The sequence below is a fragment of the Neodiprion virginianus genome, chromosome 6 (assembly GCF_021901495.1).
Source record: "Neodiprion virginianus isolate iyNeoVirg1 chromosome 6, iyNeoVirg1.1, whole genome shotgun sequence".
NCBI classification, from domain to species: domain Eukaryota; kingdom Metazoa; phylum Arthropoda; class Insecta; order Hymenoptera; family Diprionidae; genus Neodiprion; species Neodiprion virginianus.
The window spans coordinates 15410893-15434460 of NC_060882.1; the positions used below are offsets into that span (position 1 = coordinate 15410893).

Consider the following 23568-nt stretch of genomic DNA (forward strand, 5'->3'; position numbering starts at 1 on the left):
TAAAATAAGAAAGTCTCACATTTTTTTATCAATTTGATTGAAATTTGGACCATTTATTTACATAGCAATCCTAAAACTGGAATCTGGTCTAAGTTTCTGCTCAATATTGGTCAAGTAATTTGACAGTTATGCATTTTTTCCAAGATTCCTCGAAACATTCCTTGCTCATTAGGCTTCATCGTAGAAGGTTGAAGTTGGTTGTCGATACACTTTCTACCATAGACTAAAAATTGGTTGAAGAAATTTTTGATTAGAGTTTTTCAAGTCAGTTAGGTTATTACTTAAACAGTTTGAATTTTTATTTACTACAATTTTTGGTGCACGGTAGGCTGGGAAATGAGTTATATTCACCGGAGCTCAAATTCCTTTCACCAATTTCAGGACAATATACCTAATTGTGAAAATATTTCTGCTGAAGGGCAAAATGATTCGATGAAATCTAATGCGCAAGGAATTTTTTGCAGCGGTGGGCAAAATCTTCGAACGGTTTCTTGCGCATATATTTTCATCGCAGGAGGTTGGAATTTTATTACAAGGCCTATACTAACATTATCTAAAAATTTGTCTAAGGATTTTTTTGTACGACTTTTTTCAATCGTGTAAAAATTAAAAAACCGATTTTTGTCCAAAATTTGACTGAAGTCTCCCCTAATTAGATTTGTGACACAAAAAGTAATTGTAAAGCAGCTGCTTAGTCAAAACGGTATACTACTGGAATCACTCTTAGGTTTCCTATCATGGAATCAACATAATGAATTGTCAGTTTCATAAATTATCCAGTATCAGATTTTTGGTTCTAGATTTCCTTACAGTAAATTCAAAGACGTTCTCATCGTATATATAATTCATAGTTTGATTATACAATGATGATTACGCAATCTATTTTGTGTTAATGGTGATGTATGTAGATATGATGTGAATAATGTATTAATTATTTAATTGTCTATTATTTGGTTTCATACAGATAATTATCCTGACGCAACACAAAAACCGAAGCTCATGCAGGATGCTTCCGATTTAGAGAATTTTGCAACGGAAGAGAGTTTGAAAAAATCGAGATCTAAGCGCCATCGAATATTGCCTATCTCTCCGGACACATCTGAGGATGAGGAAGTGGCTGTGCCTAAGCCGACAGAAGACGCAGCCAACAACAATAAGAAAAAAGCTACATGTGGAAATGGGAAAAGAACGATGAACTTGCCAATAAAACCGGTTGATTTTGTTACTATCACAGAAGCAAGAAGAATTGATAATATGTGTGAATATAGAAAGTGTTCTTCCTCTTCGAGCACAACTTGTAAGAATGTCTGTAAGTGTGTTTACATTTTGGAATCTTACGCTTCTGATGCGAAGCTCGTGAGACAGTCAATGACCGTCTAATATTGAAATGCGGATATGCATCATCAATATTAACCCTCTCGGCCCGATCGGTGACTATGATCACCCAACGCCCGAAGCTCGCTCTGTCCGAATGGTGACTATAGTCACCCAACGCCCGAAGCTCGCTCTGTCCGATTGGTGACTATAGTCACCCAACGCCTGACACTCGCTCTGTACGCACGGTGTTCCGCAAGTACGGACGCTTGCCGCGACTGCTCGGTCAGCGGGGACGGCGCGACGTAGAATGCGTCCGTAGCGAAAGGGTTAATATTAATCACGAGGCATTTTTCATTGTTGAAACGTATAATTTTTGAAAAACTGGTAAATTCGAAGAATTAACGACGGAGCCAGGAATCGAACCTGGTATCTAGCGATGCTTTACCGGAGCCTTGCTCCACTAGACCACCTAGCCGCCCTGACTCTGATGTCGTTAATTCCTCTCATCACCAGTAAGTTCAAATTTGTTTTCTTGTGCTGTGATAGTATGTGTGAATATAGAAAGTGTTCTTCCTCTTCGAGCACAACTTGTAAGAATGTCTGTAAGTGTGTTTACATTTTGGAATCTCACGCTTCTGATGCGAAGCTCGTAAGACAGTCAATGACCGTCTAATATTGAAATGCGGATATGCATCATCAATATTAATATTAATCACGAGACATTTTTCATTGTTGAAACGACATCAGAGTCAGGGCGGCTAGGTGGTCTAGTGGAGTAAGGCTCCGGTAAAGCATCGCTAGATACCAGGTTCGATTCCTGGCTCCGTCGTTAATTTTTCGAATTTACCAGTTTTTCAAAAATTATACGTTTCAACAATGAAAAATGCCTCGTGATTAATATTAATATCGATGATGCATATCCGCATTTCAATATTAGACGGTCATTGACTATCTTACGAGCTTCGCATCAGAAGCGTGAGATTTCAAAATGTAAACACACTTACAGACATTCTTACAAGTTGTGCTCGAAGAGGAAGAACACTTTCTATATTCACACATACTATCACAGCACAAGAAAACAAATTTGAACTTACTGGTGATGAGAGGAATTAACGACATCAGAGTCAGGGCGGCTAGGTGGTCTAGTGGAGCAAGGCTCCGGTAAAGCATCGCTAGATACCAGGTTCGATTCCTGGCTCCGTCGTTAATTCTTCGAATTTACCAGTTTTTCAAAAATTATACGTTTCAACAATGAAAAATGCCTCGTGATTAATATTAATATTGATGATGCATATCCGCATTTCAATATTAGACGGTCATTGACTGTCTTACGAGCTTCGCATCAGAAGCGTGAGATTCCAAAATGTAAACACACTTACAGACATTCTTACAAGTTGTGCTCGAAGAGGAAGAACACTTTCTATATTCACACATACTATCACAGCACAAGAAAACAAATTTGAACTTACTGGTGATGAGAGGAATTAACGACATCAGAGTCAGGGCGGCTAGGTGGTCTAGTGGAGTAAGGCTCCGGTAAAGCATCGCTAGATACCAGGTTCGATTCCTGGCTCCGTCGTTAATTTTTCGTATTTACCAGTTTTTCAAAAATTATACGTTTCAACAAGAATTGATAATGTTGAGGCGCAGGTTACAAATCATTTGCCATCCAAGAGTGTGAATTCACAAGTTGGTAAGGATGTATGACTGTGAACCATGGTTTTATTTCATCCATCGCTTTTACATTTTTTGTGTAAAAAATTGTGTAAATACTTTATCCTAAACATCTAATACTTGTAGGAAGGGGGTTGGCGAGTAACAAAGGCATGCAGCGTCCAGCCAAAGAAAACAAAGAAACTATTATTCTGGAAGGTAAATGTATATCTACTAATGAATAGTTGACATAGCAATTGCAGGTGGATGGTCATTGAATTAAGATTATGTTACGAATTAAATAGCTTCTTCAATTAAATTTGTTTTGTAAAGAGCATGCCCTGTATTCCAGGTACCCTATATTATTGAACAGGTTAGATTAGTTTTGTGTAGATTCGATTTTCCACAGTCTCTCTGTAGTTTCTTAGTTGGAAAAGGTTCCCTACGTATATCTATATTTCCATTACAGACCATAAATGTCTTTTCTAAGACTTAAACTATCATAATCTATAAACTTGTGGAGTCCCCTGTCAAAGATTTATATTTTATTTGCAGATATTGTCCAGTCGAATATATGTTCACCCAAATTTATGTAAATACGATTTGTTCGTTTCAGACTTCCATAGAGAGCTACTAATCACTACTAGCAAAATTTACCACACGACCCAAGAGGTCGAAAAACGACTCAAGTTCATCGAAGACTCACTAAAAGCAAAGAAGTTACACCTTCCCGGGGCTCAAAATAACGGTCATGGTGCGGACGGAGACGCACTTGAAGCTATGTTGCCATTGGGGACTCTTCTAGAATTTGATGAATTCGATAATAAATTGCAAGAAAAGGAATTTGCATCACGAGTGGTAAGAGAATCTGTTATCATTTGGAAATTGTACTCGTTTTACAAAATTAGTCCTGCACAAATAATTGTGTTTCAGGAACGAAAATGCCCAAATAGTTTGAAAAATTGCCAGCAATACCTGCTTTGAGGGGTTTCATCCCTTATCAAATTTAGTACACCACTTCGTTCATCTTTTGTCAATTTTAGAAAACCCTTAAAACCTTTTTAAATCCTGTGAAATCTCCTGAAATTATTTGAGATCATTTGAGGTCCGTTGAAATCTCTTTGTATCTTCAAAAATCTTTTTTTGCAACCTTCTGAAATCTGATGTTTCTTGAAATTTGTTGAAATCTTTTTTAATCGTAAAATTCCAAAATTGATGAGTTGATACAACCCATTGTCTTGCACATTATTGGCTCTAGAATTTCGCTAATTTGAAATCAAAGTGACAAATGCAAAATGTATGCAATTAAATTCATGGTATATATGATCAAATATGTAGCATACAGTGTTGATTTAATATACAATAATCTTCCACTAATGATGGAGAATTTTAAACTATCATAACCATTCTCCATCTGAGTGCAATGAAGAATATACGTTTAAATACGGTAAATTCTAGTGCTTGGCGTTCCCTAGCTAGCATCCAGCAGGTACAACAGTCAACGACTAAACAAACTATTTCATATTTCAGGTTAAGGTAGATAATGGCGTTTCAAAAGAAAAATTGTGTGCAACAGTAAGCGATTTTATAATTATAATACATCGTCTGTGCACGGCTTATATGTATTGTAACGTTTTGCGGTTATGGGGTCCGAAGGACTAAAGTAACCGCTGCTATTGTGAGTGTCTTTGCTCGAGTTGAAAGTTGTTATTAATGAATTTAGTAAATCGCAGCTCTCCTCATGTCGGTAAAGAAAGAATGAGTCTGCCAATTAAAGAAAACCTGGGCTATGTTAGCTATAGAGTGTTCGTGGAGTCGGACAGGATTCGCCTGCCAGAACCACCTTGCAATAGACTTGGGTTTTTTAGGCCGAAGCTACGTGTCTTGCAGACTCGGGCAGAATACCAGAGGTGCACTATCGTTAGTTACGGAATCAGGTAAACAGATTACCGTCCCTGCTTTCCTGAGATCGGACTTAAGTACCTGCGTACCAAAGCCGTTCGTTTTAATCGCGAATTTATAATGATGTTGATTTATCCCAGACCAAGGTGCGAGCCGTGGCTGTCCCTCGGATTTGGGATCACCACCAGGGAGAGCCGGACACAGGTTTTACCCAGTACTGTCAAACTGACTGTTTATCCAAAGCTGTTCCCTGCCTATAGTATCCCCAATTGATTGGCCTCAACAATTTGGTTTATCAGACAAGGATGCAGTAGATGTAGTTACGAAAGAATTCTTCAAGTTATATTTACAATAAACAAAATGGTTTAACAAAAGAGAAGTAAAGAAAATAGTAATGTTAACAGAGAAGAAACAACTGAAAATAACTAAGAGTACAATCGCTGCTAAAAGCGATTGAAAAGAATTAAATCTAAATACAAAGAATATTAACAAACAAAAGAAAAATGAAGAAATAAGAACTCAAGTTTTATAGGCTGCGGTCAATCACTATGCCGTACGAGAGTTTAAAAGAGTTAAGTTTAGAGTTGAGTATGCGAAGGTCGTTATAAGTTTTCGGTTTGGATTTCAATATTCGAATATTCGAAAATTTCAATTTGGTTGGTTGAAAGTAGATTGAGTAGACTGCTTTAGTTCTAAGCTCAAGATTTGGTTTCTGATAATTTATGTCTCCTAGAGAGAACAGTGAAATTTCACAGAGTTAAAGTTTGAAGTTGAAGAGAGTCAGCTCAGCGTTTTGCTTCAGCTCGAAGAATGAGTGATAAGTGGAACAGCTGTGCGCTTTGCTACAGGTCTGAACTTGTAATCGAAGAGTATTTAATAATCTCAGTAGAGTCAATTGGGCGCTTTGTCTCAATTGCTCGAAGAAGTTAAATATTGGGTGGAACAGCTGTGCGCTTTGCTATAGGTCTGAACACTAGGTCGTCGTTCGTGCTTAGTTTTATACCTGTCAGGCCTATTGTCTAGGGATTATCCCCGCCGTTCGGTCCTGGTCCGTCGTGCTGTCCTCAAGCCGCTCGCTGGTGTGGGTGATCATGAGATACAGCTGGTTGTATGTAATGGTCATACTCGGCTGACCGTTACAGTATTGTATCTTATTGCTATAGATGTTTGAACAAGTACTTTCTTCCAGGAAATATTCTGCATACCTTGATTCTGAGGCTGACTATAATTGAGGGGGTTGGTGCAAAAAGGATATACGTGATAGACAAAAACGTCCTTTTTTCATATTTTGATACTCTTTCTACATTAAGCCCCTCACTATATAAACCTGTATTCAATATTCCAGACCTATAATTCTACAGTATAGATTATATCATTTATTGGATTGTTCTATTCAATGAAAAGATTTAGAAGGCACCAAGACTTTCATTTGAGAAGTATTACAGATTAGGAGTATAAAGAATATTTGATTGAACAAGAATATTGATGAAATCCTGAATCCTAATTAATCCAATTAATTCGGTCATCTGGATCGGATATACAGATACAGGGTTTCTACTTAACCCGAAAATCAATGAAATCGGGGTAGTCAGGGAATTTAACCGGAATATATACCTACATTGTGAAAAACAGCAACTATGCTGCACATTTTGTACAATGCGCGAGTAATAATCATTTGTACACAGCAATAATTGTTGATACATACTGAGGCTCACATGAATAAAAATTTGTAACAAAGTAAATTGGGATTAAAATATTTTTGAAAGAAGTTTGACAGCTATAATCATCAAACAAGTTAGAGAAGTTTTTTATACTTCTGAAAATTTCAGGAAATTTCTGTTTCAGGTTAGACTAGACACCCTGTATAATCGGCAAGAGCTTTATTCGGGTCAATCACATACTGATCAAAATAATGATTACATATATTGCACCTTGACAAACTAAATTCTCCACTCATATTATACCAAATTGATAGCACGCAATTATAACTCTTATTATGTTCTATTTTGTCCTGAATTACCTATCTGCACGCATTAATACAATTCATTTGAAAACATTTTAACTGTATAAATTTATATACTGGTTGCTAATCTAAATGGTGAGGGAATCCTATAGTGAAAATGTAAGGTGACAATGGGAATTGTTGTGATTTTTCTATTTGGCTTGCAATATTTTTTTGACTAGTGCATAATTTACAAGCACTATAATATGTAGTATGAAATAATTTACTATATTTTCTCAATATATGTTTTTAGGTACACTTTATGAAAACTTTTGGCGGAAAAGACACCCATGATTTTTTATTCAATGCCTTGAAACGCTGCCTCAGTAATTCCGTTGCCAAAGAGTATAGTATGGATGGCAAAAAAAAAAGAAACCGCTGAGACCGACATATTTTTTGAGAACCATCCTCAGTGAGTATTTGCGCTATATGTTGGAATAATATAATTGTTTCAAAGAAATAAAGCTCTTAACTGAAAAATATTATTTTCTCCAGAAGCTGCAAAGATGCATAGGGCTGAATCTGATGAAGATCTCGCCATAAAAATTATAAGCTCCTGGCTCGCTGGAGCCAAATTGAGATTCGACAGAGAAACGTACGATAAATAAAAAATCTTCTTTACTGTGAAAGACTACCTAAGCATATGTTGAAGGTATAATTCAAACCTGGGATTTTTTTTTATTTTTGCACAGCGCCAAACTGGGAGTGATTGAACCAGAACAAGAACAACAAGAACAAGTACAACAAGAACAACGTGCGGATTGAGAGTATATGACAAAACGTAACATTTCTTCGTAAATATGGTGTATAGCAAAAGACTGCCCTGTATCAGCTTAATTATTGAAACCTATATTTTTATATGCATTATTGTTCCCAAAATAATATAATTATAATAATATAACGATAAGTTTATATTGAGAAAAAGACTATACTTACTTTCATGTATATTTCAAAAGAAGCCTTCGATTCACGACTTAATATGGACATGAATCTGTACGATTTTATAATGTATTTGAAAATAAATAACTTTATAAGATACCTATATAATTAATCATTTTACTCAGATTCAGGACTTTCTTTATTACTTGAACGATTTTCGAAATGTATTGTGGAATATATCAGAAATATTTTCACTATATCTTTCGGAAATGTTTCAGCAATATATCAGTCACCATTTTCAGATATATCGCTGAAAAATTTCTGAAATATATCGCGGAAATATTTCTGACATATTACCGAAATGTTTCTGACATATTTTTGACATATGTCAGCTATATATTTCTGACATATTTGTGAAATGTTGCAATAAAATATAACGTGTTTCAAATGAGACGTTTCTGAAATATATCGCGGAAATATTTCTGACATATTACCGAAATGTTCCTGACATATTTCTGACATATGTCAGCTATAAAATGTTAGTTATGTATTCGGACATGGACATATTTCTGACATATTTCTGAAATGTTGCGATGGAATATAACATGTTTCTGATGAGACATTTCTGAAACATTTCTGAAACATATTGTAACGTACTTTGACGTTACGTTAATAAAATATGGATCCGCGAGTTTACTTATTATCAAATCGAAAGAAATCAAGAGCGTGAATAGAATATCGTGAAAAATGCTTTTAATGCAAGATACGTGTTTCTCATTTAAAGTCTGAAACAAGACTGTTTTTACAATAATGTCGGTTGGCGCAGCAACCTTATTCTTTTTAAAGACATAAGAGGTTTATAAACGTCTTTTATCTATGCTGACTACTAGATCATTAAAGAGGGGGCAAAACGGGTGATTTCACCCTTTGTAACACTATTCCCCCCCGAGAAAAAGAGTCGTCCCGACTCGGGAAAGATAAAACAATTATAAAAGTATTCTAGTAGTCAGTGCTCAAAGGTGAGTTGGAGCTGTGGCTCTAAAAATTTAAGAACTCCCCTTTTTACTATCTGGCATTTGCCCACAGTCTCAAGGTAAACCACAGAAAACCTTGAGCAGATAGTTGAGCGTTAAATAATCTCAAAAATTTATGTGCCATGTTTTATAAAGGTTAGTGTTATTGAGTGTTATGAGGCTTCATGAATTCAAAGTTATCCGCAACGGCCCAGATTGATGTCGGAAAGAAATTCAATCTTCTTCATGAAGGATCCCTCCGAAACAGGTTCAGATGAAAACATCAAACCGGGAACCGACAATTCCAGGACCAAATAAGATAAAAACAGACTTCTCTTCATAGGAAATAAGGAAATCGTGGGGTGACAGATCCTAATCTTCTTTAGAAATAGTTCACCCTAGAGTTTTGAAAGGACAAATGTGAGTGATGATATAACAATTCAAATTCACTAAGTGAATTTGAGAGAATACTTGAATAAAATAAATTGAATATGTATTCAAAAGAAAAGAAACGATCTTATCTGAATCATTTCTGTGTCCTTCTTCAAAATAAGACCACCAGTCATCTTCAGGAATCGGGGAAAGATTGGATGGAAACGGCTGTGTCAAATAACCTGAAAAAGTACTCACAAAAACTGACACTTAAGGTTAATAAAATGTGAAAATCATGCAATCGCTCATCGACCTCGAAAAATAATCGTGGCTCTTTTCACATTAATAAAAGAAACCAAAGCTTGTCCGATACAAAACTCGATTCCAGAGAAGAAGTTTCTAGAAAGAAACAACCGAAGAAAACAAATCTCAAATTGATTAGCAACGCAGAAATAACAAATCATTATAAGAAAAGTAGTCATTAAAGACAGTTCTTTTCCGACTCTAAAAAAAAAAAAAAAAAAAAAAAAAAAATGGATACAAAAGAGCACACTTTCATAAATGCGGCAATGTTGGCAAAAGTATTCCTTTACGAAAATCTAGAAGAACTCAGTGAAATAGAAAGTTCAAATTATTTTAACTCTCTATGGAGAGAAATGTCCTGCGGTCAACTAAACGCAGTTTCTGAAAAAGGAAAAAGCGGCTACCTATGCCAAAGCTGCTTTGACTCACAGTGAGTACATCATATCGAGTAACACAAATAAATTATAAGAAAATAATTTTTGTTTCAATCATTTCTTTTTAGCTCTAAACCCGAATTTCTTCTACACGAAGTCTCCCTTCATTTAACCTTCCTTAAAGAAAAAGCGCTATGTCGTTTATGCAAACAAAGTCTTTATAACATAGTGAAAAAGGCGGAAGGATGCGAGGGATGTGACAATGTAACAGAAGAAATGAAGAAAATTTTAAATATTGCTCGTCATTTCCCTTGAATGTAATTTAATTTCAAAAATTAAGTTTTAGTTATTATAGTTTTTTTGTTAACCAAATTTTTTTTTTTTTTTAAGAATAAAATTATTTCAGTATTAAATTCAAAGGTTTAACTTTGTCCGTGTGTCATTGCAAGACAGAAACTAGAATAAACTTGGTCGGCTGTGGATTCTGCATTGATAACCAAAACAGGAGCCGACAAAGAAAAAAAGGTTTGTTTTACTAGCCAATCTTCATGAACCTCATAAATAGTTCTGAGTAGCTCTGAAGAAATACTCGATTCGTCCTCACGAGAACGGGAACTAACTCGAGCAAAAGAAGTTTCTGGGGAAACTCACAAATAAACAATCAAATCTACTCTGAGCTCAGACAAGCGTATGAGAAGATCAAAATTTTTTGTCAATAAATGAGATTCGAAGTCGCGAAAATTACCTAACCTTTGTCGAGCTTCTACAAAACAATTGCTACTGAATATCGATCTTTCCATCACCTTTACAGGTAATGAAGTCGTTTGCAGATGTCTATCTAACATAACCATTTGAGCGAAATGCTGAAAATAATAGCAATAACGATCTGGGTTCTGATACATCAAATCTGAAAGATTAATTCCAGCTACATTTCGATATTCTTCAAGAGATTCTAAAAGTGTACAGACCTGGCGATCTGCTAAAAACCTCTTGGTGAAAGTTGTTTTTCGGCATCCGATATTTCCTTCAATAATAATCGTAAGCGGTCGAGTTTTACTCAAATGAATTCCGAAAGGTAAATTCTTCTCCCAATCGATGACCGACTGTAAAGAAGGCCAAATCGATCACAGTCGTCAAGGGTGTTCGTTTGAAGATCTAACCTCGAAGGACGTCCCTGGTCTTGGAGAGATTGTTCCAGGTTGATCCTCTTCAAAAGGAGCAAGACGATCCAAGTGAACCACTTTCTGACGCGAATGAGGAGATCTTCGGATTCTATAAACAACATCATTTATCCGGTTAACCACTAAGTAAGGGCCTTCCCAATTTCTTTGTAGCTTTGGGCATCGTCCTTTCTGTCTTCGAGGTTGAAAAAGCCAGACAGAATCTCCAGGATTAAATTCTAAATCTCTGGCTCGAATATCATAACGAGTTTTCAATTTATCTGAAGCCATAGAAATTCTATTCCTAGCAAAGTGATGAATTTCTTCTAAACATTGTTGTAATAAAAAGGCATAATCTGTTTGATGCTGTCTTTGCACAGGAACAGGGCCTTTCTCTAAATCTGACGGAAGTCGAAGATTTCTTCCAGTAAGCATGAGGGCTGGCGTCTGCTTCGTCGTCTCATGAATCGCAGATCTGTAAGATAAGAGGAAGAAAGGGATCCAGGAGTCCCAGTCTCTCTGATTCTGTTCTACGAACGACGACAAATATTGTAGCAAAGTCCGATTCAGACGCTCTATCATGCCGTCAGATTGCGGATGCAAAGGAGTTGTACGAGTTCTTCTAACCCCTAAAATCTGAGTAACCTCTTTCTTTAAGGTTGACTCAAAATTTCGGCCTTGATCAGTATGAAGTTCTAGAGGAACTCCGTGTCTACAAATAAACTCTTTAACGAATACCTGTGCTACAGTAGAGGCTTCTTGATCAGCGAGAGGGACCACTTCAGATCACTTAGTAAAATAATCAGCAATAACCAAAGCATATTTATTTCCAGAATGGGTTATCGGAAGAGTTCCGAGAATGTCCATCGCTATTCTTTCAAATGGAGCTCCCACGTTGTAAATTTGAAGAGAGCTTTGTCCCTTCGCTCGAGGTCCTTTCTTTGCCGTGCAGATTCGACATCTTCGACACCAATCTTCAACGTCCATCCGGCAACGGGGCCAAAAGCAGAAGTTGCGAATTCTGCCCAGAGTTTTATTTGACGCGAAATGTCCGCCTGCAGGAGAATCATGATAAAGAGCAAGAATCTCTGGAACTCGTGACCTGGGAACCAAAAGTTGCCACCTGATTTCTTTCAAGTCTGCAGATTCCCATTTTCGGTATAAAATTCCATCAATTAAAAGAATAGAGTCCCATTGAGCCCAATAAATTTTCAAATCTGGCTCGGCTAAGGATATATCCTACCAATCCGGGCGAGTTTCTGCTTCTTTCCAAGACTTCACTTGATTCAAAGTGTCGTCCTCTTGTTGCGATTTTCTCCATTCCTCCTGGTTATTTTCGAAAGAAATCTTCCGTATTATAAGAGAGGGGTCACGATTTTTCTCTAATCGTGCACACTGTTTACACTCTGGCATTTCCTTGCAGGGTCTTCGAGAGAGAGCATCGGCGTTTCCATGATGAATTCCTGCTCGATGACGAATATCAAAATCGTACTGACCGAGCCTTTCCAACCATCTAGCTACCTGACCTTCGGGAGATTTAAACGAAGGTAGCCACCTGAGAGAAGCATGATCTGTACGTATCAAAAATCTCCTGCCGTACAAATAATGGTGAAAATGTACTACGGTCTTAACAACAGCTAAAAGCTCTCTACGAGTGACACAATAATTCCTCTCGGTTTTACTCAAAACTCTGCTGAAATAGCTTATCACTCTCTCTTGACCTCCCTGAATTTGTGACAGAACCCCGCCTATTCCTGAAAGAGATGCATCCGTATCTAGAATAAAAGGAATTTCGACCTCTGGATAAGCTAAAATCGGCGAAGAAATAAGATTTTCCTTTAATTTCTTGAAAGCCTCTTCGCATTCCGGGGTCCAGTCAAAAGGAATCTTGATTCCGGTCAAATGATGGAGAGGTTAAGCTATACTAGCGAAACCTTTTACAAATCTTCTGTGATACGTACAAAGGCCTAAAAAGCTTTGAATTTGTTCTTTATTCTTAGGTGTCGGCCAAGAAGAAACCTTCTCTATTTTAGATGGGTCGGTCTTCACACCTTGTGCTGAAACTATATGTCCGAGGAAGCCTACTTCTTTCTGGAACAGATGGCATTTTTTCGGGCTCATTTTCAGACCTGCTTGCTTCAGCCTAGCGAAAACTTGTCTGAGATTTTGAACTTCTTCTTCAAAGTTCTTGCCAAAAACGATTATATCGTCTAAATAAACGAGGCATATTTTGCCAGTGGGCCCATGGAGAACAGCCTCCATCATCCGTTCAAAGGTAGCCGGGGCATTACTCAAACCAAACGGCATAACCTTGAACTGCCATAATCCTCCTAAGCCCGTAACAAAAGCTGTTTTTTCTTTATCTAGAGGATCCATTTCGACCTGCCAGTATCCGCTCTGAAAATCTATTGTGCTGAACCAAGTTGCACCAGCAATCAGGTCGAGTGTCTCGTCAATTCTGGGTAGAGGGTAAGAATCCTTCTTCGTTATATCGTTCAGCTTCCTGTAATCGATACAAAATCGTTTTGATCCGTCCTTTTTGTTAACAAGGAAGTTTGGTGAGGCCCAGGGACTAGACGATGGTTCAATAACATCGTTCTTTAGCATGTCTTCCACAAGCTTCTTAACCTCTTCTCGGGCGTTGAGAGCGAGTTTTCGAGGAGCTTGTTTTATTGGTAAACTCTCTCCGACGTCGATCTTGTGCTTGACAGAAGTACATCGGCCCTCATCACCACTATCTTTGGCGAAAGAATCTATAAATTCTAGCAAAAGAGATTTATACGATTCTACCTGAGCTGAATTTAACGAAATCGAAGATTTCTCAACAAGGCTCTGTAAATGTGAAGGGAAACGTTGTTGCAAATCATCCTTTATTTGTACAAAGAGTTATTTTGCGATTGTTTGAAGCTAGTGAATTTCTCTGAGTCGAGATAACACAGTTATGAGCTGTAAGAAAGTCTATTCCCAAAATACCTTCATCCTCTATATCTGCTATAAAAACCTTATGTGGAGAGTCGATACACCCAAAAAGGTTAATTTGGACAGTAACCTGTCTCAAAACCGGGGTCGTCCCTCCAGTGGCTGTTCGCAGAGAAAAAGAGGGAACAATCTGGTCATCGGATTTAAAGAGATCCGATCGAACTACGGTTACTTCCGCGCCCGTGTCTATTACCCACAGACAATCGACGCCATTAACAGTACCACGCGCGTAAAGACCAGACTGTCGTAGACTTCTAATTAAAAACTGTTCTCTAAGAGGGCTTTCACTTCCAACAATCTGCGATGATTTTCGCCCTGACAAATCATCTGAAATTAGTTTTTTGGGTGAGTTCCTGTTGAAGAACTCGATTGAGGATTTGCTTCCCCTATTTCTATATTTTTCTTACGCCAATTATAAGAATTTGGATTCCAGCCTTGCATTGGTTCTCTACTATTCTTTTTAAGTAAAAAGCATAGATTAGCATCATGTCCTATTTTATGACAAAATAAACAGGTCAAGCCGGTTTGACTCGTCATGACCGCGTTCTTATTTACACGCTTGTTTTGTTGGTATTGAAAAGAACCTCGATTTCTTGGTTTAAAATTACTATTGTTATTTTTATTTCTTTAATTTTGAGGTTTTGACTCCTCCGAGTGTTCAAAACTTCGTCTTTTTGAGGTGTTTTCGGACACCTCTGTTACGTGGGGGTGAGGGTGTACTGAGCGGTGGTAGTTGATGATTAATTGAATAATCTAGCTCCCACGTAACGACAATGAATAATTATCAAAACTAAGAGAAAGACTTACCTTTCGATAAGCCGGTAATTTGTAGGATCGTGTTGCTATAGACCTGTACAGGTCTGTGAGGTTTGTTTAAATTGTTGAGGCAATTACAATAATAAAAATAGGAAGAAGGTCGTTCAAAATAAATGATTAATATAATTTGACTGGTAAAAGATGAAATATATTCTATTTCGTGTTGGTAATTGAAATGTTTGGTAACAATCAATGGTGATGAATATATATATATATGCCGAAAATAACAATTTATGAAGTATTCAAGTTTATAAAAAAATCGTGTGTTGTTCTATTCTAATGGATATTATTATTTGGTACCAGGAACATCTATTCTGAACGATGGTTATAACTAGCTGGTCGTGAATATTGTATTGTATCTCTCTTTTTAGATTATCTTAAATCGATTATGTGTATATTTTTGTTAAGTCTTATTCGTTAGTTCTTGGAAACAATAAGTACAATTTAATTGGGGGTAGTGAAGCTAGCCACCAATTCTAGACTTGGTTTTTGTGAATTTACTGAAGTAGTTTTTGATTATCAAGGTGAAACAAGAATTCGTCTAATTTAGAAGATTAACACTCGGATTGACTTAGCTTTTTGGTGAATCGGTCGACGAGATTGAGAGCCGTCGGATCGTGTCGGTCTGCGTCGGTAGAATGCTGGACCAGGGGGCCTCACCTCAAATTTGGAAGAGTTGATAAATCGAATGATGTTGAACGTTGGTCACTTAGTCTTTGTGAATTTAGAATGATATCTTGTTATCGAAAGTTTGAACGTGTCTGTTTTCTGATTTTGATGATAAGTTAAAATTGATTGGAACGGTTATTTATCATAAATGAGAGTGTAATTATTATTATTTTTACTTAAGATTACCTGATTCGCTTGAATCAGGGCCGAACTCAATTTTAACTAAGGAAAATGGAATATCATAAAAATGTCTATTCGCGAAATAATGAGATTTAGTAAAGAACAGAAAAGATGGAAATGTAGAAGATAGTGAGTCTTTTGCAGCTAACAGTATAACTGAATGCTCGAATTTAACGAATTAGCGCGAGACTTTAGGCCGGTCACAATTAAGATTTTCCAAACACTACTCTTACTCGAGAGGGCTAATCCGGGTTTACGTCCACGCACTTCGCGACTTGACAGACGAAAGACGCGGCTTCTTGGGCCCGAGGGTCCAAGGAGCTGCAGTTGTAATTAGTTACAACGGTAATTAGCCAATGAGGTGCGAGGGCGACCTCCTGGTGCCCAAATCCACATGGTCAGCGTTACTTCTCGCTCTTCGACGGTGTTCCGACGATTCTCAATCTCGTCGGTGACACATTGAAAATATGAACAAAAGATATTTGCATGCAATGTTCACACATTCATTCATACATTCCAATGAGTAATCTATTTTAATTTGATGGTTCTGAAGGTAGTGGTTTATCCTAGTTATTGATTATAATTTTAATTTAAAAAGAGGAATATTTCCAGGCTGAGCGCTACTGATACTAACTCAGCAGTCTCTCATCTCAGTTCTTGGTACCAGATAAATAGAATAAAGTTGAACCTTATACTAGGGATCATCGTTGGTCTCTACGTGACTTTTGCCAGGAGGGGTGGAACTCGCCGTTATTAGAATATGAGATTTTGATGAAATGATATCTGTGCATTGAAGAAATTAAAGCAATGAAATGAAATGGAATTTTGAAAAAGTTACGCCAAGGCGGTACGTCGGGGCGTAACACCTCAATCCGACGAAGCTTGTTCGGTCCAAAATATTGTTTCCTCATTGCGTCCACCTCGAGAGCTTTGGCCGTTGCCTCCCGCAGAGAAGTGACTCCTCCGAGTGTTCAAAACTTCGTCTTTTTGAGGTGTTTTCGGACACCTCAATCCGACGAAGCTTGTTCGGTCCAAAATATTGTTTCCTCATTGCGTCCACCTCGAGAGCTTTGGCCGTTGCCTCCCGCAGAGAAGTGACTCCTCCGAGTGTTCAAAACTTCGTCTTTTTGAGGTGTTTTCGGACACCTCAATCCGACGAAGCTTGTTCGGTTCGAAATATTGTTTCCTCATTGCCTCCACCTCGAGAGCTTTGGCCGTTGCCTCCCGCAGAGAAGTGAGGCCCGATGTTCCAACGGCCATTTTAATCTCTGGATCATTGATCGCATTTAAGAAAGCTTGTGTTGCTAATAAATTACGAGACGGCTCGTGATCTGGCAAAGCTATACGAAAAAGCCGTTCAATATCTTGACTAAGAGACGCGAGGTCTTCGTCTCGTCCTTGTCTTCTTGTCTGTAATTGTGCCGTGTACAGTTTCGTCAAGTGGTCATTTCCATATCTCAATTTGAGTGCAGAACTAAGTTTCTCATAATCGGAAATTTCTTCCTCAGACAATGCCGTTAAAACATTCAAAGCCGGCGTTCGAAGACAAGAGGCAAGACTGTGGGCCCTCATGGCGGAGTCCCACTGGTTATGTTCAGCAATCGTATTGAACTGACGTTCATAATCTGCTCATGGTATCTTTCCGTCAAAAATTGGCGGTTTTAAAGGATAAAGAGGTTTCTCGTTAATCTGAGAAGCAACCTCAGGAAATCTCGAATTATTCAATTGATTAAAATGAGAATATCGAGGCCGAACCTGAGTCAGAGACTCGGAAAAACCAACCTCATTATTTACTCTTGTTCTACTAATTGGAGATTCATCTACTCCCCTAATAAAAGGCACAGACCTTGATTCAGGAACATCCTGGGATCGTCCTGGATGTTGGACCTCCTGAACAACGGGAACAGGAACAGGCGAGGGAACAGGAGAGGGAACAGGAGTAGCAACTCTAGAACCTTGTGGTGTAACAGCCTGTCCTCCAGTGCCACTCATTTGATGAACGGATTGAAGGGCCACCACAGTCGTCCGAAGAAGGTCTTGAAGATTAGTTTCTGAACGCTCTCGAGCCTCCCCTTCTCGCCTCCGTTGTTCTTGTTGTTCTTGAAGCAGCTGGATTAGTTGTTGTTGTTGTTGAGCAGCAGCTTCTTGTTGATGTCTCATCGTCTCTAGTAGGTCGATTTGTGAGACTGAGACCATCGTAGGGACAGGTAAAGAGTCCACTGAAGGTGCACAAATTGTCTCGGGAACCCGCGGATTTTCGGTGATGGAATGTTCTTCTCCGCCACTTTCCCGACGACGAGAGCGTGTCAAACGACCGTTGCTCATTGTTTATTACACGCACTGAATCGACTCGATTAATAAGAACTCAAGATCCCACTTCTGACACCAATTGTAACGTACTTTGACGTTACGTTAATAAAATATGGATCCGCGAGTTTACTTATTATCAAATCGAAAGAAATCAAGAACGTGAATAGAGTATCGTGAAAAATGCTTTTAATGCAAGATACGTGTTTCTCATTTAAAGTCTGAAACAAGACTGTTTTTACAATAATGTCGGTTGGCGCAGCAACCTTATTCTTTTTAAAGACATAAGAGGTTTATAAACGTCTTTTATCTATGCTGACTACTAGATCATTAAAGAGGGGGCAAAACGGGTGATTTCACCCTTTGTAACAATATTGTGCTGTGTGGGATGGACGCATTACCCAGGGCGGCCTTCCAGGTTATTGATCTGGACCTTGGGACGCCAGAGGTGCTGAGCACAGGGCAAGTACAGGTAGGAAGGGGAGTGACCACCAGAGCGAGGGCGGAAATAAAGGCGAGCTGGATTGGTCCACTCGAAGTCATGGCGATGACTATGGACCTAGGGAGGACGAACACGAATGCCACGCGAACGCAAGCGGAGGAGGAGGAGAGAAAGGGCGGGCAGGCAATAGGAAGCCTGAGCAGGCTGATCGCCGGAATGATCCAATTTACCAAGGAGCATAAAAATGCCCACGTCGAGTTGGAGGACTCGGTAGCAAAGGCGTCCCTGCTGATGAGGCAGGTAGAGACGAGCTGGAGGTGGGCCACGGAGACCACGAAACGGGGAAACCCTGATGGTGCCGCTGCTGTAAATCAACAAGAGGTGAAAGCCACCCAAACAGAAGTTGCGGAAAAAGCGGAAGAGCAGCAGGCAGCCACCCAGGAAGGCAAAGATGCGGCCGCCGAGGCTCAGGCCCAGAAGAAGAGAAAGAAGTCCTCTCCATGCGAAGGAGTAGTGGAAAAGCGACCATGCCCGTGGGAGGAACGGAGAGATAAGGGAGCGACAGGACCAGGGAATCAGGTTCCGAAGCTCGGAGGCTAGACAGAGGTGGTCGGAAGAAGCCAGCAACCAAAAAAATCCGGGGAGCGGACCCAACAGCAGCCCAGACGAGCTGGCCCGACGACTGGGGGGGAGGACGCCGGTAAGGCCAGAGGCTGTCCTGGTCAAGACGGGGAAGGAGTTCAGCTACGCTGACGCTCTAAGGAAGCTGAAGGAAGAGGTTGACCAAGCAAAGGCCGGAGCACAGATTACGGCAGTAAGAAAAACTAGGGGGGGGGGACCTCCTGGCTGAGTTGAAGAGGGGCTGCGGCTGGGCCCAAGCCCTGAGGGACGCGGTTGCGGGAGTGCTAGGACTAAATAAGAAAGTCTCGACCCTGGAGCCAAGAATCCTCGTTGAGGTGAGGGACCTGGATGAGATCACCAGTGCTGAGGAAGTGAAAGCCGCGCTGGAGGTGATATGGGGGGTGAAGCTGACGGCGGAACTGAGAATGAGAAAGGGCTACGGCGGCACGCAGACCGCGATGACATGACTACCAGAGATAGCCGCCAGGAAAATCCTGTGAGCGGAGAGAGTGAAGGTGGGATAGAGCCTCTGCAGGATCAGAGAGCGGGTAAAAGTCGATAAGTGCTTCAGGTGCCACGGCGTCGGACACCGGAGCGCAGACTGTGTGGGCACCGACGGCGCGGATGCCTGCAGAAGATGTGGGAAGAGAGGGCACAGGGAGAGTGACTGCCAGGGCAGCCCAAGGTGCATCCCCTGCGCTACGAAGGGCGGGAGGACGGACCACTTCGCGGGTAGCTTGAGGTGCCGAGTCTTCCGAGAAGAGTTGGAAAAAGCTAAGTTGAGGCATAACAGGCTCAACATGGTGCAAGCCCCTGTGAACCAGGGAAGATCGGGCAAGGCACTGGATCCAGTACTCCTCTCTCCTAGCACATTGGGGGTGGAGTTTGGAAAAAGGCTCGGCGATGTAACACTGAAATGCCTGACGTAGACGACAGAGCCGGGGGTTCGCTGGGGATCTGCATGATCCAAGTGAACCTCAACCGGAGTAGGGCTGCCCAGGATCTCTTGGCACAGACCGCAGTGGCCAGGAGGGCGAACATACTGCTGGTATCGGAGCCGAACCGCACTGGCACGCAAGGAGGGTAGCTTGTCGACAAGAGAGGTGATTCGACAATGGCCACTGCTAAAAGATATAAGGGAACCCTAGGGTGGGGTGGAAGCGGCGACGGCTCCGTGTGGGCGAAGAACGAGGGCATCAACATCGTCAGTTGCTACTTTTCGCCCAACAACACGATTGCAGAGCTCGAAGAGCAGCTCGACGAGCTAGAGAGGGCAGTGCGGACTGCCGGTCAGGAGGTGCTCGTCTGTGGAGATTTTAATGCAAAGTCACCACAGTGGGGCTCAGACAGGCTGGACGGGAGAGGTAGCGTGGTGACTGAATTCATGGCTAGGCTAGATCTCCACGCCATGAATGAGGGGGGGGCACCTGGATCAGAGACAGCACAGGCTCGAGCTCAGTGATCAACATCACGATGGGCAGCCAAGCAGCGGTGGCCGAGATCCGGGAGTGAAGGGTCCTGGACAGGGAAAGCCCGAGTGACCATCGATACATCTAGATGGTATGGAGAGCCCAGAACGGGATCCAGAAGGAAATAGGACGGCGCCGATCGCAAGTCACGCTAGGCTGGACCGTCCAGAAGCTGGACAAAGAGGCCATAGCAGCCTCTTTCCGGGACGAGGAAGTGCGGGGTACCACAAAAGGATCCGAAGCGGACAAGCTAATGACGAGGATCACCAAGACATGCGACGCGGCGATGCCGAGGAAAAAACCACCCATAGACAAAGCGGCGATACACTGGTGATCCAAAGAAATAGCGCAGCTGCGGAGGGACTGCCTCCAGTGCAGAGAAAAGGTGTAGCAGGAGCGAGCAAGGGGTAAAGGACTAAATGCAAGGCTGGAAAACTTCAAAGCCGCCAAGAAACAACTCAGGGGGGAGATCAAGGCAAGTGAAGAAAGGTGTTGTGAGGACCTACTCCAAACGATAGACAAGGACCCGTGGGGGCTCCCATACAAACTGGTGACAAGGAAGGTCGGAGGGACGAAACAACCCGACGACCCCGAGCTGATCGAAAGAGTGCTGAACGAGCTCTTCCCCGTTCATAAGGCCACGTCGCCATCAAGAGAAGCAAGGGAGACAGAGCAGCCGGCTCCAATCACAAAACCGGAGCTCAGAGAGGCGGCCAAAAAGCAAGCCGGAGGAAAGGCTCCAGACCCGGACAAAGTTCCAAACAAGGCTCTGGCAGTGTTGGTGAAAAGCAACCCAGAGGCGTTCCGGGAAGCCTTCAACAAAAGCCTCCAAAAGAGTGGATTTCACGACAAATGAAAACGCCAGAGACTGGTACTATTGCCAAAGTGACCCCCGAAGGAATCAGATAAGCATAAGTACAGACCCGTTAGCCTGATAGACACCATGGGAAAACTATTTCAGTGGGGGTGGTCCACGACAGGTTGGTAAAAGCCGTAGAGGAAACGGGTGGTCTAGCCCGCAGACAACACAGATTCAGAAGGGGCAGGTTCACGATTCAGGCAATCCGAAAGGTAGTGAGCATCGCCAGAGAAGCAAACGCGCGGAAAAAACAATTCACTACCCCTTGCCTGCTGGCGCTTTGGGACGTCAAAAACGCCTTCAACACGGTGGGGCATAGTACGATCATAGAGGCGATGAAGAGGAAAACCGGCATACCAAAGTACCTCCTGGAATTGAGTAGTATGACGAAGAGAGTTCTACTTAGAGATTCCTGTGACCAACGCTTACCGACATTCTCCCCAGACTCAAACTCTTTCCCGCGATGACGTCACAGTCTGCCGTACCGACTTAAGGTCAAAAACGTGCAACCTTATTGGCATTTGTATCAGTTGAAGGTCAAAATCGTGCTGTTTCACCGACAATCTTACCGACGGAAGGTCAAAGTTTCTATGTAGTGATTGCCTGCCAACGGTAGAGGGCGCAGTGGGGGCGTGGACTTTTTTACCGACACTGATATAGGTTACTGTCCCGCATTCTTTTTCCACGATGGGACTTTGATGTATAACATCAATCACTCCGAATTCTTTTCCCACCGTCGGATTGCTGATGTGTAACATCAACCACCTCACATTTTTCTTCCACGTTGTCAACCACGCATCATTCCGAAATAAATGGTTCTGAGAATTGTTTTTTATCCACTCGGATATCGCTGATGTGTAACATCAACCACCTCACATTCCTTTTCCACGTTATCAACCACGCGACATTCCAGAATTAATGGTTCTGAGAATTGCTTTCTATCGACTCGGATATCGCTGATGTGTAACATCAACTACCCCACATTCCTTTCCCACGTTATCAACCACGCGAAATTCCAAAATTAATGGTTCTGAGAATTGTTTTTCACCCACTCGGATGCCGGTTTGATATCAACCACGTGACATTCTTAACCCCCTCCAAATTTCAAATTATGTGGTGGGCGAACGTTATATAAGTCAAAAGTGAAAACTTCATCGCCAGTCTGAAGCTTTTCTTCCTGCAAATTGAAAGAGCTTTTCAACACCGTGAAGTCACATTGAAGAGGCTCAACATGTACTGCAAATTAGAACTCGACTAAATCAAGTCGCAAGAGATTTTGAGCAAACACGAATTGACAGTAACGCGCATGGACTTCTCGAAACTGAACAAAATCGCGCGGCTGGAGACGTTTCTGCCGTTGAAAAAAGTCTCGGACCTTGAAGCCTATTCCGAATACAGAGTCAGCGGTGTTCGTCTGGTTGAAACGAAATTAGGTGATAAGATCATTCTGGACTTGGAGGACTCTTTCACGATTTTTCTACCAGAACCGACTGACCAAGGCCCTCCAAAAAGATGATGATGCGTTCCAGAAGCTGACGACAGCCAGTAAGGAGATACGGTTGTTTCTACGCTATCTTGGTGGACCGTACGGTCAACTTGAATTCGTATACGTATAATCTGAGTGTCACATGCACATATCCAGTATCTTGTAGTAGTCTTTCGTTCAATAAAAAAAAGATTGAAATTACAAGTATGTTTCGTTTAAGGGGGGGGGGGTAAGGTCAAATCATACGAAAAAAGCCATGTTTTCGTGATTTTTTTTCTGACGACGTAGTTAAAATTTCTTTACTCAACCAATGGTACATTGAAGTATGACATTCGAAGAATATTTCATCAAATTTTTACAAAGCAATATTAAAAAATACGGCAATGACAGCAATTGTTCGGACGTGTCTCGAAAAAGAGTTGAATTGCGGTGCCCCTCATAACTTGGTGCTGGATCATCGAAAATCAAAAAATCAAAGTTCATTCGTTAGATAATAGTTTTTCCCAGGTAACGCTGTCGAGTTTTTTTTTTTTTGTTCATAATTTTGATTTCGCAATAACAAATTAGGCGATTTTTTCCCAAAAAATTGTGTTTTTCACTTCAAAGTGTTCGAAAAAATGAAAAAAATTGGAAAAAAAAAAAAACTCGACAGCGTTACCTGGGAAAAACTATTATCTAACGAATGAACTTTGATTTTTTGATTTTCGATGATCCAGCACCAAGTTATGAGGGGCACCGCAATTCAACTCTTTTTCGAGACACGTC

At 40.8% G+C, this 23568-nt stretch overlaps 1 long non-coding RNA gene across 1 annotated transcript; it reads left to right on the forward strand.

Moving 5' to 3' along the window:
• Positions 1-7152: 7152 nt before the first annotated feature.
• On the forward strand, positions 7153-7601 carry LOC124306632 (uncharacterized). The gene is made up of 3 exons (XR_006908654.1): positions 7153-7286; positions 7370-7469; positions 7567-7601. It is a non-coding gene; the product is annotated as an uncharacterized LOC124306632 (long non-coding RNA).
• Positions 7602-23568: the final 15967 nt, after the last annotated feature.